Below are 16941 nucleotides of genomic sequence, written 5' to 3'. Positions count from 1 at the left end.
TCCCCCCCCCCCTTTTTTTTTGTTTTTATCACAGAAGATGAAGAACTGTCTCCACCAAACATCTGACCACCTCTGATCTGTGTATTCTGTAAATACAGCGTTAAGGAACTGAAACGCTCTTTGTTCTCTCTGGACACCGTGTTGTCAGATTGAAGCATGAGAGTCTGGGAAATCTGATCAAACACCTGAGAGTGCTTTGGCCCTGGACACACTACTGACAAATACACGTCATATCTCTAAAGCTGGATTCAGACAGTCCAGACCATGCCAAATTTAAATCTATCTATGTTTAGAGTCCTGCCAAATTTATGCGAGATCAGCTGTTGTTTTGCTTGTTTAAAGTTTAGTTTGATTGGGGTCAAAGGAATTGTATGTGTTAAAGAATCTGCAAATGTATTCACTCAAAAAACTGAATGTAAATGCCCTTTGATTATGCATGAAGACTGTTTCACTTCCACCCCCTCTGATATCTCCTCTCAATTGGCTGCATGTGACTTCCAGCGACATTCCTGCTGTGCCTGAGATGTGCACATGTGCGCAAGTCCCCTACTGCAGGTACACTGGCAGTTAAGTGCGAGATCGACTTCTTCATAATTTGAATTTAAATTACATGCATTCTTTTAAATAGTGTCATAGATGGTCTCACTGCTGTGCTAAATTTTATTCTGTTGATAAATTTAAATGCAAACAACTGAAACCCTCGATAGTGTGTTTTGTGGATTATTTAGTGAAACAGGGACGCTCTTTTTACAAAGACAGCATGCTTTAGAATTTCTAACACATAATTCTTGCTGTGAGCTCCACAAATTACCTTAAGTGGAAGCAGAAATCTAACTGACTAGATTAGAAGTGACTGACTGATATCTCAAAACCTGCACACATACAACTACAACTACAACTACTATAGTTTGGGAGAACTGACCCTTTAAAATACCTTTTTACCCCCATTTCAATCAGATATTCTGCGTGCCAGATGAAACAAACAGCTGGATCTAAAAAAACAAAAGACAAACAAATTGATTTTATAAGGATATGAGCCTTGTAATCATTCCCTCCCAATCACATAGTATTAGTTTGGGTCAGAGCTTTATTTATCTTATCTGCAATCAGGCGGTTCTTTACATGAAAGTAATCCCATTTTGTTTTTCTTACAAGAGTTATTTATAGCGGCTGATGGTAGGATGTTGGTGGAGTTTACTGTACACTCCCAGGCATGAATATACCTTTGGTCTGAGTTCAGGTGTTCATTCTGCAACCTCCCAACCCCACCCCTCCCCTTACCCCTACAATCACTACCTTGCAAATCCAATCTATGTTCAGATGAAATCCTTCCTGGGTTGAACAACATGGCCGGCATTGGCTGATGCTTTTCCCTGCTGTTTCACCCGTAATGTGAATTTTTTTGGTTTTTCTGCCTGTACATAATCAAAAACTGAGGCTGCAATCTCTCCATGCATCTAAAACTGGGACGATCCCTGTAAGCCCATTTGTCTTGCTGCTCATGAATTAGACAAAAGAAAGGAAGGAGAAGGAGATAAAAATAGTTTAAGCAATACGGTGACAAATAGCCTGTGGTTCAAATCATCATCTTCATATTCTGGGATGGTCTATTTGTAAGAAACAATCTTTTACCATATTTCATGATTTTCTTTAATGTGAAAGTAAAGCACTTAAATCCTAAATTATCAGGGTGGCAAAAAAACAATAATTTTATTGCCTGAGGGCTTTTTAGTTAAAGTGTAACTTTAACACCAGGCTGAAAAGTTAAGTTTCACTCTTTGTTAAAGAAATCTGAGAGAAACCTGAGCTCGTCTGAAAACAACTAAAGCCTGGGAGCTGTTCCATTATCATCCAAAATGAGTGAAGAAAGAACTCCATGTCCCATCATCTGTAGTTTCACATGTGCAAGGTTACCATTGGTTAGTTTGGCTGACTTTACCTTTTGTCAGTTGATATGATCTGGACTTGTGCAGGCTTTTTTCTGTGTATCAGAACTGTGAGCTGCTTCCCTCTGGCAGCTTATTGTTTTATGAACTTATGAGAATCTGATGTCAGATCTCCACCATCTCCTGCCATTATGAGCAATGAATGAAAACCATTGCTCTCACCTTCCACACCTTTGACAGGCTGCAAAACAAACATTTGAATTGGACAAGAAATTAAATTTACAGAATGATTACATAGTGCGATATGCATGGTGATTTTTTTCTTTTGGTCATCCATGAAAACAACATGATTTGATTAATCCAACTCTTCCAACCTGAACAACCACACAGGTCATTTTTTTCAACCCTCTGATACAACCCCATAGGAGTGTCTCCTGACATAGCGCCCCCTACGGCAACAGGCGTACCGGACTTCAGTTGTCATGGTTACAACAATAAACAGACGGACCAAGAACGGCATACCTACCTTCGTTGCTATGGTTACTAACGGTCATGGCTTAGTTAGGTTTAGAAAAAGATGGTGATTAAGGTGAAGTTAAGTACTTCCTCAACATTAGACGATATCTGTTGTCATGTTTACAATAATAACATGGACTTTAGAAAAAACATAAACTGCTACTTTCACATGGAAATCGAACACCACTCTCCTGCTTCATATTCATCCATCCACCACCACCTCCTCCTGACGTGGACTCTGTCTCTCTTTATACTACTTCATCACACTTTTCCCTTTGCTCCTGCCATTATTACTATGATCACTAGATGTTGCCTAGCAACAAAACGTAAATATGGGTCATAATAACCTGCTGCACAGACGAAGTATGGGCTCGTTCTTTGCAGGAGGACGGCCTTGATTAATCGCACATTTGTTAGAAATTTGCTGTGACAGATCCTCCACCCTCCATCATGTGGCCCTGCTTGAAGAGGGACTCTGCGGTCACATCTGACTTTAAAACCTTCATTATGTTGAGCTCCTTTTTTTTAAATTTGCATTATATCAAATTTGTTCCATTTTTACTGTTTGACAGTTATTTCACTTAATAACTGAAGCCCAAGTTAACATACTCAGATTTCTTGTTTTATCTGTCTAGCAGTCAGAAATACAAAGATGTAGAGTTTACTGTGATTGGAAAATGGGACGTTGGGTTCATTTTTCCTTTGATAAAGATTTGTATTATTACACAGTAATCAAACTTGTTGCCAATTAGTCAAATTTTCTGTATATCAAGTAACTGAATAATCAACTCATCATGTCATCTTTAGAGTACTGGTTGGTTTCTCTGTGCCTGTAGAAATTATGAAACTGCCATGCCATTAGAGGGCCAAAAACAAATCTTTGCCCCTCAGGAGGTTAATCTGCCAAAACTCCTGTAAAACACGTCCACCGCTGGTTTAGGGATTAAAAGACAGCCCAGGACCAAATCCTCATGATATGACGGCTGCTGCAGCTCACGCATATAAATCAGCCAACTGGAATATGAGATGAAATGATGACGTTAATCAGAATACACTGGCCAAGCAGCAGATTTGAATAAAGGTTATAAAAGGAAAAACACTGCCAGCACTTTGGCCATGAGAACACAGCACCACAATCCACCAGACCATCACCGACTGACGTAATATCACACAGTCTCACACCAAGGTTTTACTAGAACCAGTCCAGACCTGTAAAATCACTGTCATCATCAGTTTTCAGAGGCATTTGTGTGGTAGTTCGTCAGTAAAGCAAACATTATTGTGATTGAAATTCTTGTGAGCTGGGGAAAACACGATGAGTCTCAGGCAGAAGTATTTATTGTAAGCTTGATGCCAAGGAGAAAATGATGAGCAGTACACAGTCAGCATGTGAATCAGAGTAGCGCCACACCAAGTTCTGAAAATGTCATGTCAGACCATGGCTATATAAGACCAGGTCTCACTCCATATGAGGTTAAACTTTATCCTAAATATTCATGTGTGAAGATGCCATTGGACACCAAAATCCACATTGTCACATGCTCTTACCTAGTTAATATCACATGTGTCTTGTCCTTTCCCCTACTTAGATCATCCTTGACAAGATTTGAACAATATTTTCTAAGTCTATGCTTTCCTTGTAGCCTCTTAGGTATAAGACTGTGGGTACTCTGGCTACAGATGTAAGCAGTGGGTCCATCAAGACACAAACAGTCATAATAGAAACTAAGCAATGTTTAACAATCTGAAGGTTGTTAAGGCCTGAAGTCTTGGAGCGTTAGTGAGGTTTAGAAAATTAAAAGGAAAGTGGAGGCATAAAAATCTCCTTCACAATCATGATGATAAATATTGATGATCTACAAAATCTGGTCTTCCCTCGTAGCCAGAAAAAGTTTCGTCCCTGATGTAACTTAGACATGACAGATTAGATGGATGTGGGATATGATGCAGATTATGTATACAGGAGACATGTCCTGAATATAATCAAGACCAGGATAAGACTCCAAAGCATAAGAGAAAAGCACCTTCCATTGTTGCAGATTGGGGAAAATTCTGATTGATTGCGTTTGACGCTTCTTCATTGTTCCCTCAGCTGTTGGTGCGGTCGGTTCCAGTTTTAGTTTCCACTGTGATCCACACCTGCCGTAAACCTCGTGACAATTAGAAAGGTCAAAGTTTTCTCTCAGAATGCCGTTCACTGAGTTCCCCATCACCTGGAGCCAGCAGCTTTAATCCTTCATGCTGGAAGTACAGTACATGTGTGAAGTGTTTTTCTCATTGTTGCATCTTTTGTTTGCACTGATTTAATACTTTTTTCTCTCACTGTCTATGTATGTGTTCTTAATACAACACGATCTCTATACACATCACACACACGAATTAAGTGGATTAGTGTGAACAGATGATGAGGTGAAATTAGTCAGGCTGCTGATTTGGAAGCAGATGGTTGAATGTAGACAGAGAGAGAGAGAGAGAGAGAGAGAGCTGCTGTGACCAGCAGGGTTTATTTTAAGTCACACCAGAGATGCTGACTGAGGTAAAGATACATACACTGCAATGTCACATTTTACACGGGCTGTGTTTATTATTTATTATTTTATTATTATTAATTGTTATTGCAAGTGCAATAACAATGCAAAAAGATTCAAATTAGATGAGTTAATCCCTTTTAATGTTTTAAAATCTCTGGCAGTGTGAATGTGTGACTTTCAACTGAGTCATATTGCTTTTATGGACTATGTCCTATATTCTATGTTTTATTGCTTTTATTGTTTTTATACATTACACTGTATATTGCTTATCCATTCAAAGTTCTTTTTACACTTATGTATTATTGTCTCATATTGTATATTTTGTTGCAGGGCGTCCTTGGAAAAGAGAGCCTGCTCTCAGTGGCCTTCCCTGTATAAATAAAGGTTTGAATGAACTGCCCTCTACTTATGAAACTGGAACACTAAAGTATGTCAGGCTATTTTGCTTTGAGGTCATTAGAACTTTGGGACAATAAAAGACTGGGTCATGGACGAGAGAAGACGACGATACATTTCTCTAAAATAACCCTCCTACATTTGTAAATCTCATAATTGTCCATTTGTGTGTCAAACAGCTGCTTCTTTAGCGCTATGCTCATTTTTAGGTTCAGTATGTTGTATTAATTGATACATTTATACATTCGATCGTGAATGGTGCTCATTGACTGAATGACTGACTTACTGACTGACTGACTGACTGCTCAGCAGAGTGCACTGGTTTCCCTGCTGTACGAGAACTGCAGGGAAGCAGAGCAGAGCTTCCATTACAATAATTATACTTAATTACAATTAAGACTAAACCATTGTGGACTGTGGAGGCTGTGGTCTCAATGAGAGACTAAAAAAGAAATATATAGTCTGTCTTGGCTTCAGTAGCTCACCTGGTAGGGCACGTGCCATTCAGGCTTAAAGTCCTGGACACAGCAGGGTCGAGTTCAGCCTGTGGCCCTTTGCTGTCTCTCTCTCTCTCTCTCTCTCGCACTCTCTCTCTCTCTCTCTCTCTCTCTCTGTGTTCACAGTAAATCCAGCCGAAATCACAGCATAGTCTTTGTCTTTAATTTATGTGTTTGGTGATTTTGTCAGACGATGTTACGCTTAGAAAAATCAGGATTTGACCATAGGCAGTCCAGATATGTACTAGGTTTTGACCTAATCTTGTTTACTGTTCTTTATGGGAATCTTGGTGACTGTGTACAGTATAATCCAATGTGATTGTGTGTTAACTACTCCCCTTTTGGCCAAGTCCCTCTTGTGTAAGATACTTTATGTTGGGTACATCTCAATTTCTTGTTTCACTTGCGTAGCAGAAGCTGTTGGGGGAAGTTGAAATCAGGAAACAATCAAAGGTAGAAAAACATCCTTCCCTCTCAAGTATCGTCTGAAGTGTCTTTTGTTGCTTTGGAGTTTGTATCTGTGCATATAGTTATATTTATAACTGTGCTATTGTGAACGGTTTTGTGTATCCTTGCTTAAGCCTCAACACAATTAAAGGGATAGTTCATCATTTCAGGAAACTGTTATTCACTTTCTTGCAGAGAGTCAGATGGAATAATGGCACAAGGACTGGAAACAAGGGGAAACAGCTAGCCTGGCTTTGTCAGATAATAATATAACCAAAAAGTGTAAAAATGACATTTCCCAGTTTCACTGGAGGTTACTTGTCGCACTATTTCTTGGCCAGGACCAGGCAACCACAAGAGACTCCAGGAAGGTAAAGGTCTTTATGGTAGCAGATGCAAGATTCATATTTACTGTGAAAACATGAGAGTACGGTATCGAACTTCTCAGCAAGAAAAGGAATATTTATCAATTTCCGTATCAGTAGGAGATTGAAGAGCAGGGAACAATCACATAAGAGTTGTTCCCAGTGTCACTGATACATTCCCTATCACACAGTGTGTTTGGATTTACTAAACTCCATGTTATCCATGACCTATGTCAGTTCATGTTCACGTTCTCTGATATCCATCCTCTGGGTCTTTTGTTGGATATGCGCTCGCTATCAAAACAGCGAGAGTCCTTCGCTCAGTCCTGTACTTATTTGCTTCTCCACAGCTGAATAATTGATCACAACGAAGAAAAAGAGACACACTACATGGAAGGTTGTGTGAGGAAGTCCGTGGTCTCCTAATGGAGGGAAGCTGTGGTTGTCAGGATAATTGCAAATTAGACTTTTTCCTTCATTTGTCAGCTCCATCAGCTCAGCTGGGACCTGATTACCCACACAGGTGCAAGTTCAAAGAAACTACCTCTTCCTCTCCCTGAGGCTTCGTGCTTCCTGTGAATATTTGATTGAAAAGCCCAAGATGTTGTTTTTTTCTTCTTTCTTTCTTCCTGCATGCGCAAGTCATGAGTCTGTGTAACCAATATAATTCAAAGTGAAACACTGCCAACATTTCATGATCACACATGCAGAGGTCTTGACAGGTCCACTTAAATGCTAGTACCCAGGAGCTGAGTCAGGCCAGGTCCAAATTATATCCAATAAGTCTAATATCCAAGTGCCTCAGAGCAGACCTGCTATCACCTCTGATCATGTAGTCTACAAGTCTGCAGCCATGCTTGTGGCTCTTTGAAGCTTTGGCAAGTTTATCCTTTCAATAGTGTAGACTGTGTAAAATTCGATGATCCAGACAAATACACCTTCACCTTCCCAGGCTACTTAGGTGCCCATGAGGGTTCCCTGATGTTCTGTGTCCTGTCATTAATGATGGACATGTTCCCCTTGCTAAACGGGTGCTACATCACAGTGATGGCTCTTGTCTGTCCCCAGTGTGTGGTTACCATGATTATCAATGACAGTCATTGTACGCACACTGAGTGAACTGTTTACATGTCTCAAAGAGACGTAAACAAGCTGAGAACAAGCCAGTGGCTCGTAAAATTTACAGGTCACTGACCTTCACCTCCATATTCTGGGAACAAGACACTTTCTGTAATTAATGAGTACAGTACAGATCCTATACAATAGTCCAGTCCTTTGTATGATCTGCTGCTGAGTTGATTAAAGGGCCCTGCTGCGATGCCATGAGGCCAAAATGCTGAAAGTCTTGCGGGAATATCTGGCACACAGTCGTGTGTCACAGTCGTTTTCTCACGGATCAATGTAGAGCGATTACAAATGAAGAACTAACTCCTACTGCTGCTCTCTTGATCATAGAACGAAACACAAGGCCGACCCAGTGGGCGTCTGAAAACCTAACAACCAGGCAGCTCTTTGTTTCCAGACAAATGTTCTGCTGTCTATGTGCTCTTGGCAATGTCTGAATAAATATTCACTTTATTTTAACGGGAGCACTTGGTGAAGGTAGCACTTTCTCAGTTTCTCTGAACATCTATGAAATTATGTGAAGGTCTCAGGTTGACAAAGCCTGTTTTGAAAATAAGATCAGGCATCTGTGTACCTTCAGGATTTGTTGTAATGTCACTTCTCTGGTGTTTTCATACATATATTAAAAGGGGCTGTTTGTAAGTTTCTCTGCCGCCAAATGTGGTTTCTTGAAAGGAGCAGGTGTTGGTGAATGTCGCTTGACAATAGCTTCCGCCATCTTTGCCTTTACAAGACAAGAGGCTCTGTAGGAATGAAGTGTGATGCTGAAATGTACATTGTTGCTCATACTATAATGAAACTTTTTCGGTTCTTTATCGTGGGAAACATTATAAAAAGGAAAATCTATAACCAGACTCGAGTGAAGTGAAAATGTAGTCCAGCAAGCAGGTGTCAGCTGTGCAGAAAGATGCTGATGCTGAATACAAACGTTTTCCTCTCACATGTCCTCAGCATCACTTAACATTGCAGCCGCAGGTGAGGCTGTGGAGATGTTAATCCGCAGGATCAAGTATCAGCGACTGCAGCACAAACACTGACCTCCTTTTCCAGTAGTGTGTGTGCGTGTGTGTGTGTAGCTATTTAACTTGTTTTTATCAATGTGTATACATACAGGTAAATACAGTATATGCAAGTCACTGCAGTGAATCAGTGTGGCTCATGATGTAACATCAGGTCACCAGCTGCCTCTGATGTCTGACTGTTTTACCTCAACTTTCACATTTTCAGAGAAGCAAACACTTTACTGATCTTTTTTTTTTCATTAATCTATTTCTTTTTTTCTCCTGCTTGAAAATCTTGTGCATTTCAGTCCACTTCAATACACTCAGGGTGTTTTAGCTGCCAGCATCTAGTGGAACCTCCACATTTAGCTGCTGTTAGGATTAAAATTGCCCTTTTCTTTCTCTCTCCCTCTCAATAAATATATATATATAAGTCAAATATGAGTCTCTGCAACCAAAATATAAATCTACAGCAAGTCTTGCATGGATACTAAGAACAATCTGGCAAAGAGCGAGTGAACCGGGGATGCAGATATACTGGCCTGATTGGAGATGGGGTGCAGCTGGGGGCAACAGGTGAGGACAGTGAGGCTGATGAGGAGGTGTGGCAGAGTGGAGAGTGAGACAGAGGCATAGCAGGCTGTGACAGTTATGTTATGGAAGACAAATATATGTGGACTAAAAAAATGTCTGTCAAGGTCATCTCCACAGAATCTCCACCCTCCTCTCTGTCTGTCTGTCTGTCTCTCTCTCTCTCTCTCTCTCTCTCTCTCTGTCTCTGTCTGTCTGTGTCTCTCTCTCTCTCTCTCTCTCTCTCTCTCTCCTGTCTCTTCTGTTCCCCTGCTCCTAGTGTGTTTCTGCCTCCTCCCTGTGTGTCATTCCACAGGGAGGCGTGGCCTGGCTATCTGGCTGTGGGCGTTGCGGCACACCTGAAACTCATCCACCTTCATCAACCTCAGTGTAAGAACCCTGGCAGCTCATCCACTCATCGCCGGTAGCTATCGGCCGAAACCTTTGCGTGAGGTTTTCCCCCTTGTTGTTTTTCAGCTCATCTAACCTGCCTGCCTGCTTTAGGGTCCAAACCTAACTCTACGCTGTAACAAATGTCTCTGGTTCTGCTACATTGATTTCATTACTTTAAAAAAAAAACCCAAAACTATCCCTTGTGATTCTGAGCGTTGTAATGCTTAATGAGTGGAGCGCTCTTTTAATTATAGTGGCATCAGATTAGACAACAGTCAAATGAATCTTTTTTTAATGGTGACTTGAAACAGTTTTCTAAGGCAGTGGACCCTAATACACAGTGAGGTCCATTGATCACAACTTAAAACCAACAAAATATCAGTGTCAGCTGTCGTCAGTATTGTACGTCAAACTAACGTGGGCGTTAAACATCATCCTGATATTGGCTTTTGGTCACCTGACATTTGTCACGGTCTGCCTTGACTTTACTTCCCTTGTGTCTTGTGGTTATTTTACCTCCCGTCTTTGTCCTGTTTCCCTCCTGGTTGATTGTCTTCCCCACCCTAATGTGTTTCATCTGTATTCAATTGCCCTCGCCTTCCTTCTGTATTTAAGTCTCTGTCTTCCAATATCTTTGTCACTCTGTCTGTTGTCCTCCTGTGATAATCCAGTTTGTTCTCCGGTTTGGTTCCTGTTCCCCTCTTTGAAGTTTCCGTTTGTCGTGCTCCTTGGATTTTCTGTTTTTTCGTCTCGGCCTTGGATTCTTGTTTTTGTACATTTCTTTCTGTTATTGAAATACATCTGTTTTCCCTTTTTTGTTCGCCTGCATTGTCACAACCTACATTCAACCAAACATCAGTTTTTAACAATGTTGGCAGCAGCTGCGTGTCTGCTGGGTCTTTGTGAATTTTGCAGCCATTATCTGCACTTTGTTAGTTTCATTTTGATTTACACATTTGGTTTTTACATTTTTAACAACTGGCCTGCAGATCAAAGAGTAAAACCAGAATTCTTAAAACAATTTATGCAGCGTCTGTCTGATGTTGTTAGAGTCACTAAATCTTGTTTGTAATCCTTGCCTGAAATATTTCTGCTAACACCAGAAAATTTAATACACTTTGAAAAATTTTGCACTTTTTCAATAAACCTTCAGGGCTAAAGGCCAGTGGCCATATTTCTCAGCTATATATCTTGTTTGGCCACCATCTAGTAACTAAAGAAATGTGTCAGTCAGTCTCTAAAGTTGGCTGTAAATAGTGAATTAGCTTAATAATATACTGCTACCATCTAGAGTCTGTTTAGGGGTGATTTATTTCTTAACTGTGTGTAATGGACCTGTAATAAAAATCGTATTTGTTGTATAAATGTCAGTGATGTAAACCCTGAGGTGTAAAATTGGATGACAGATTTCAAAGTTACCCTCTGCAGAAACTTTCAACCTGACTTTAGTGAGCCTGGCAGGTGTTCGTTTGAGTCCCCGTCGATTTAATTGGGAAGCTCCTTAGTGTGAGTGTGTGTGTGTGTGTGTGTGTGTGTGTGTGTGTGTGTGTGTGTGTGTGTGTGTGTGTGTAACATCATGAAGCAGATGGGTGCTAAAAAGTGGCAAGCAGTCTGCTATAAATATGGATAAACAATGTTAAGCTGAGGTCTAATGCTTAAATCTGAAATCGGCCGAGGAGCTCGTTGCTGCTGTCCATTGGGTTGCTCCACAATCTCATTAAACACCTCCACACCACAGGGTTCATCACCACCGTGGGGTCGAAACCACACAACTGCAATTTTGTTTTCCCTTTTTTTTTTTCTCACTGGAATTAAATTTTTTGCATGGTGGACTGAGTACTTGTCAAATTCCTTGGGCGTTTGAAACTAATTAAAAAGCTTTTTTTATTTTTCCATGGATGAATGTTGCAGCATTAGGAAAACAAATATTTTTGTCTCGCTAGATTCACGCAAATGCTTTTTTCTGTGTTTTCAGCTGAGGATCTTTTTGTAAACTAGAAAGTTTACTCCAACTTACATCATTAACAGCTGCGATCTAAAACCCTGCCAGTCTCCTGGTTCGTTCCTAAAATTCATATTGTGAATTCAAAATGTTTTCAATGACCTGAGGTTTTCTTTTGTTGTTTTTGTTTTTTTTAATCTGCATTAGTCAATACTTTTAGCTACACCAGCTGCTTGGCTTTAGGGATACCTCTTCACCTCTTCATTACCTCATCACTTGATCCAACAATTTTGTTTCAGACTGAAACATCTAAATAAATAATGGATGGCTCACCATTACATTTTCCACTGATATTCAAAGGGATGTGCAGAGGGTCCTGTAAGGTTCGGATGGTGGTGAACCCGTACAACCAGGATGAAGGCCAGCAGGATTGAGGTGCAAGCATGATGGAGAACAGAATCAGTCACACAAGGATTGGTTTCAGAGCTCTGAGTTTGGTTTACTGGAGACCATAGGCAAATTACACAAAACAAAAGTCCAACAGCTCTGACATATATGTAGCAGTATGGCTGGTGTAGCAGGTCGCAGTGGATAGCAGCAGCAAAGGTGACATTCAACCCGACCCCCCTTCTCTTTCCCACCTGGCATAACTACCCTAAACACTAGCACCATACATTTACAATACCTATTTACAATTTAACCACACTGATATTTACATACACTGACTTTTGGCCTAACATAGATTAAATAAAATACATAATAAACTAAAGAGATACCAAACAAAAGCCAAACTTAACAAAAACCCCTCTACCCACTCCCCTCTCTCCCTCCTGCCCACTTGGTACAGCCTGATAAGGTAATTGACACCTGCTGAGTCTGGTGGCTGCATTCCCATGTGTGCACTCCATGAAAACACGCCCCCCGGAAGTAGACCTCAAAGAGAGAGTGCTTAGTAGGGGTTCCCAAAATAAAAGCACAACGTAACAAAGTTGAACTTCCTGTATTAGCCAATGCGTATTGTTTTTCACCTTAGTGAGGGGGATGCTTGCCAGCTCCCTCACAGGCCCAAATTCATAAAAGGCAATAATTAGATGAAAATACTACTGGAATGATATTTTTACATCACTCTCTGACAGACACCCTCACGTGCAGAGGCTCAGTTTAATACCACTGACCAAGATGCACTTCCTCTGGTTACATGGCTGCGTCTCACCTCCTTAACACTTCTTTATAGAGCACAATTGTGCTTCAGTAATAACAGCCAATAAGACGATGCTGATATTGTATGGCTGAGACATCATGCCTTTAGACACACTTCTATAAAAGATAAATAAGGTGTGTGTGTGTGTGTGTGGTGCAAATAAGTCATGTTTTTGATTATTATAGACAAGTTCTTCTTTCTTAGATGTACTGTGAGTTTGGAAGGTTCCGTATATTTCTCTTGGGTGTCTATGTGTGTGTATGGGGACCAAATGGTTCAATTAAGTAAGAAATTAAGGGTACAGTGTTTCCATCACCGGTCATTGTTAATCAGCAGAACCTGCTCATCACCAGAGGGTGTCAGTAATGCTACACGAGTGAATGTAGGGGGAGCATCACAGGGAAGTGTTGACTGTGTTTGCTGTGTAGTTTAGCATGTTAGCGGCTAATGCCGTGGTAGGAGCGTGGGGCGCTAGCTAAGATAATGAGCCCTCGTGAGTCCACGCCGCTGATTATGTTCTATGACTGTTAAGTAAGAAATATGCCGTTATGTTGCACGAATTTTGTTTATATGTAATTGGAAGATGTATGTTCATTTCAGAACAGGGAGAAATTTGATATATTTGTTCATTTGTTATATTTTATTACTGCTATTGTGAATATGTTGGATAGTGTGTCTCTGTGTGCGGGATGAAGCTTCACAGCGCTGTGTAGCGTTCGTGAATTTAATGTGACATTTGCAATTTTGCAGAGAGTCTTCATTAAATGTGTAGCACCAGACTGAGCCTCTGAAATGACATTCTCATCCCGCTACACGAGCATACTGACTGTAAATAAAGATGGACTCTGATGGTTTCTGAAGAGAGGTTTTGAAGCTCAGAGTGGGCAGTACCTGACTCCACCTGTCTCCTGGCTAATCCAAAAATGGGCAAAGAGGAGGGGCATGTGTGGAGCTGCAAGCATACGCTCACTCACCTGTCACTCAAAGAGGCCACGCTCTCAATTCTCCATAACGTTAAGCCTTAATAAAATGTAAACAGGTGAGTTACATAAACAGTTGTCATGGAAGAGGAAATTAGCTTTAAAGACCCAGGCTGTAAACATGTTTATTTCTGTTGGACATTTTAAAATGGGAGTCTATGGGGATTGACTCACTGTTGGAGCCAGACTCTAGTGGTCATTCGAGGAACTGCAGCGTTTGGTACTTCAGTGTTGGCTTCATTTTTTCAGCCCTGGAGGTTGCCGCTTGGGTTTGAGACACTGTTTGTTTTTTGTTCGTTTTTTTATTTATTGATGATCAAGATTAACATTGCTTCATTGAAAATCTGTAGCTTCCTTTCTATGCTTTGTTACTAGCATGTCCTTTGTGAAGAACGTAATACTTCCTCCTTACAGCAGCAACCTTCTGGTGGGCGTGTCCCTGTAGATGTTTCTCACCTCATTGTGGTTTAATGTCATCCTCAATAGCGAGCAGCAGCAGATCAGAAAGCCTCTCTTCCTTGCATAGTATTGCATGGGTGTACTTTTCACCAGACTGAGCTCGGAGAACGACTTCTCCACTGTTGCTGTTGACACTGGAATTGTTGCGTATGTTTATTTATTTTTTTTGAATTGCACCAGTGTTAGAAAGATTTCCTATCCACTGTCGTCTCTGTGTTTTTAACGTCCCCTTTATGGCGGATGTGTCCTGGAAAGAAGCATGAAAAACCCTGAGCTCTCTTTTTAACTTCTCCATAGAATTCACAGCATCTTTCTCTCATCTCCTGTGTCTAGACTGTGTCTCCCTATCTGCCCTAAATCTGCTGTGTAGTTCCGGAGAAAGAACGTCAATAGATGGATAGTACATCTTCCCTCTATAGTCTTCCACTGACTGGAAGGAATAGCTCTCTCTGGCTGCAGTCGTACCCTGTCTATACTTTTCAGGCACACTCGGCAGTATTCCTGAACAGTGCTCCAAACTGTTCTTCTGTCTTCAAGGTGTCCCTCACTCCAACAATAACAGAATATGTTGTGGACAGATCAATACCCTGGTTCTGTGGATAGTCGTGATTCTAGCTCAACAAAAAACGTTCGAAATCTAAGCTTTTTTTTTTTTTTTTATTCTGAAAGTTCACGTTCATAGAATTATTAAAATGTAAATATAAAGAACAATAAAAACGTAAATAAATAAACTAGATAACTTCAGCATTGTCATATTGTAAATAAGGCCAGTGCTCATCAACACAAAGACCCTTTAAGGGGGTTTCCTACTGAGCAGTGTTGGCAACTCAGTGATTTTCTGGTTAGATTTTTTTAAAACCCTTTAGCTACTTTTTGTTTTTTCATAAAAGCAGTTAGTGACATATTTAGATCTCGAGAAGCTCTGATGTTTTTCTCTGGACTGACAGTGTTCAGTGGGCGGGACAGAGGAGTAGTAGGTTCTTGACACCTGGATGGAGCGCTCCTTTGCATCCGTTCCACACATATTGGACAACAATGGAGACCCAATCGCAAAGAGACACCTTAATAGTTTCGTGTACAAGTATCAAATATATTTCAACTTCATCCATTTCTTTCCTCATATCTCTTTCTGTGAATGTGGGCCAGGCTTTTATGAGAATGTTTTTGTGCTGTGTTTGAGAGGAATGAAACCTGACACCTCTTCCTATCCATTTTTTTTTTCTCTTCAACATTTTCTGAATGTAGCTTGGGTACACTGGTGTTACCAGCTAAACATTTTCACAAGTTCTCTCGCTCTCTTATCGCCTTGCCGTGAACATCTGATACCTCAAAAGCCTCTTTTTGTATGTGTTCCGTCGCACCATGCTTGTTAAGTGGGCCTCCGAGTCTTTTTTCCAGTTGTTTACCCCAGCCTGTCTCCAAGCAGGCTTGTTACTTTACTTAAAAAGCTTAGAGCTGAAGCAGCACAAAGCGTCCTTACCCGGCGAATACTCCAACCACGGCCTATTTTCATCCCATATCCTTTGAAACAATCGGCCATCTGCATTTTATCAACACACATTTTGACATAGCTGGCATCACACTTGAGATAAAAAGCTTGGTTGTGGGCAGAATCTGTAGGATACGTCAAGAATGCTAGTTTCCACAGGGCCTCAACTACATTAGTCGTCGTTTCCTCAACTTCAACCCTCCTCTATGACTTCCTCATACTCAGCATCCTCCATCGTTTCCTTCCTGTGGCTTCATCCTCTCCAACATAGACAGTAATTTATTGATCATCTGCGGCCTCTCTCTCAGGTGTTGCTTGTGAGGCCTCCTCCTCTCTCTCTGCTGTCAACACTCTCCAAGTCAGAGTCTGGTTCTCTCTTCTATTTGAATTAACCACGCATTGAGAGACTTGCCACCCTCGGCTGCTTCCTTTCGCTGCTTCTCCTTCCTTTACTGAGGTCTTTTCTTTTTTTAGCATTGCGCTGTAGGCGTGATTAAAATGAATCCTGGCTAATTACTTGGTAATGTTTCACAACTCTGATAACCTTCAGCTTATCTCCCCATGCACCAGAATGCTTATCATATTATTCATTAATTGTATAATGTATTGCTATTATTATCATTGTTATTTATTTTTTACCATCCTACTGTTATTGTTCACCACCTTATGCTCCCTGCAAGGAAGCATTTCATTTTCATTTAGTGCTGACTAACAATTTGTGTCCAAATACATGAGATCAATAGACTAACTGGACACAAACTGATGTGAGCCTGCATCGGCTCTTAGCAAAGCGACTATTAGTCCAGTGGCAAAATCAAACTGAGCTCATTCGCTGACAATGAAAGCAGAGATGTTTGGGTTGATACAAACAGTGAGAGTTCACTCTCTCCAACAGACAAAAACACGTACCTGCCAACACTCCAGTTTTTTCCCAGGAGTCTCCTGTATCTTTAAGTTTTTAGTAAGTTTTGTTAGGCTTGTTAATTTTATGTTCATGTGATGTTTACCTAATGATTAATAAATATTAACTGACATGTGATGGAATTTAAATGTAAAAATATAAGTGAATCTTGTTATATGTTTATTATGCATGTATGTTATGTATATCATTTCTTTATTTACTTAAAATAAGTAGAGAAGACC

Source organism: Seriola lalandi, unplaced genomic scaffold, assembly GCF_002814215.2.
Source record: "Seriola lalandi dorsalis isolate HSWRI2012SDOR001 ecotype SW California unplaced genomic scaffold, Sedor1 jcf7180002054944, whole genome shotgun sequence".
Classification (NCBI taxonomy): Eukaryota; Metazoa; Chordata; class Actinopteri; order Carangiformes; family Carangidae; genus Seriola; species Seriola lalandi.
Note: the sequence above shows the minus strand (reverse complement) of the source record.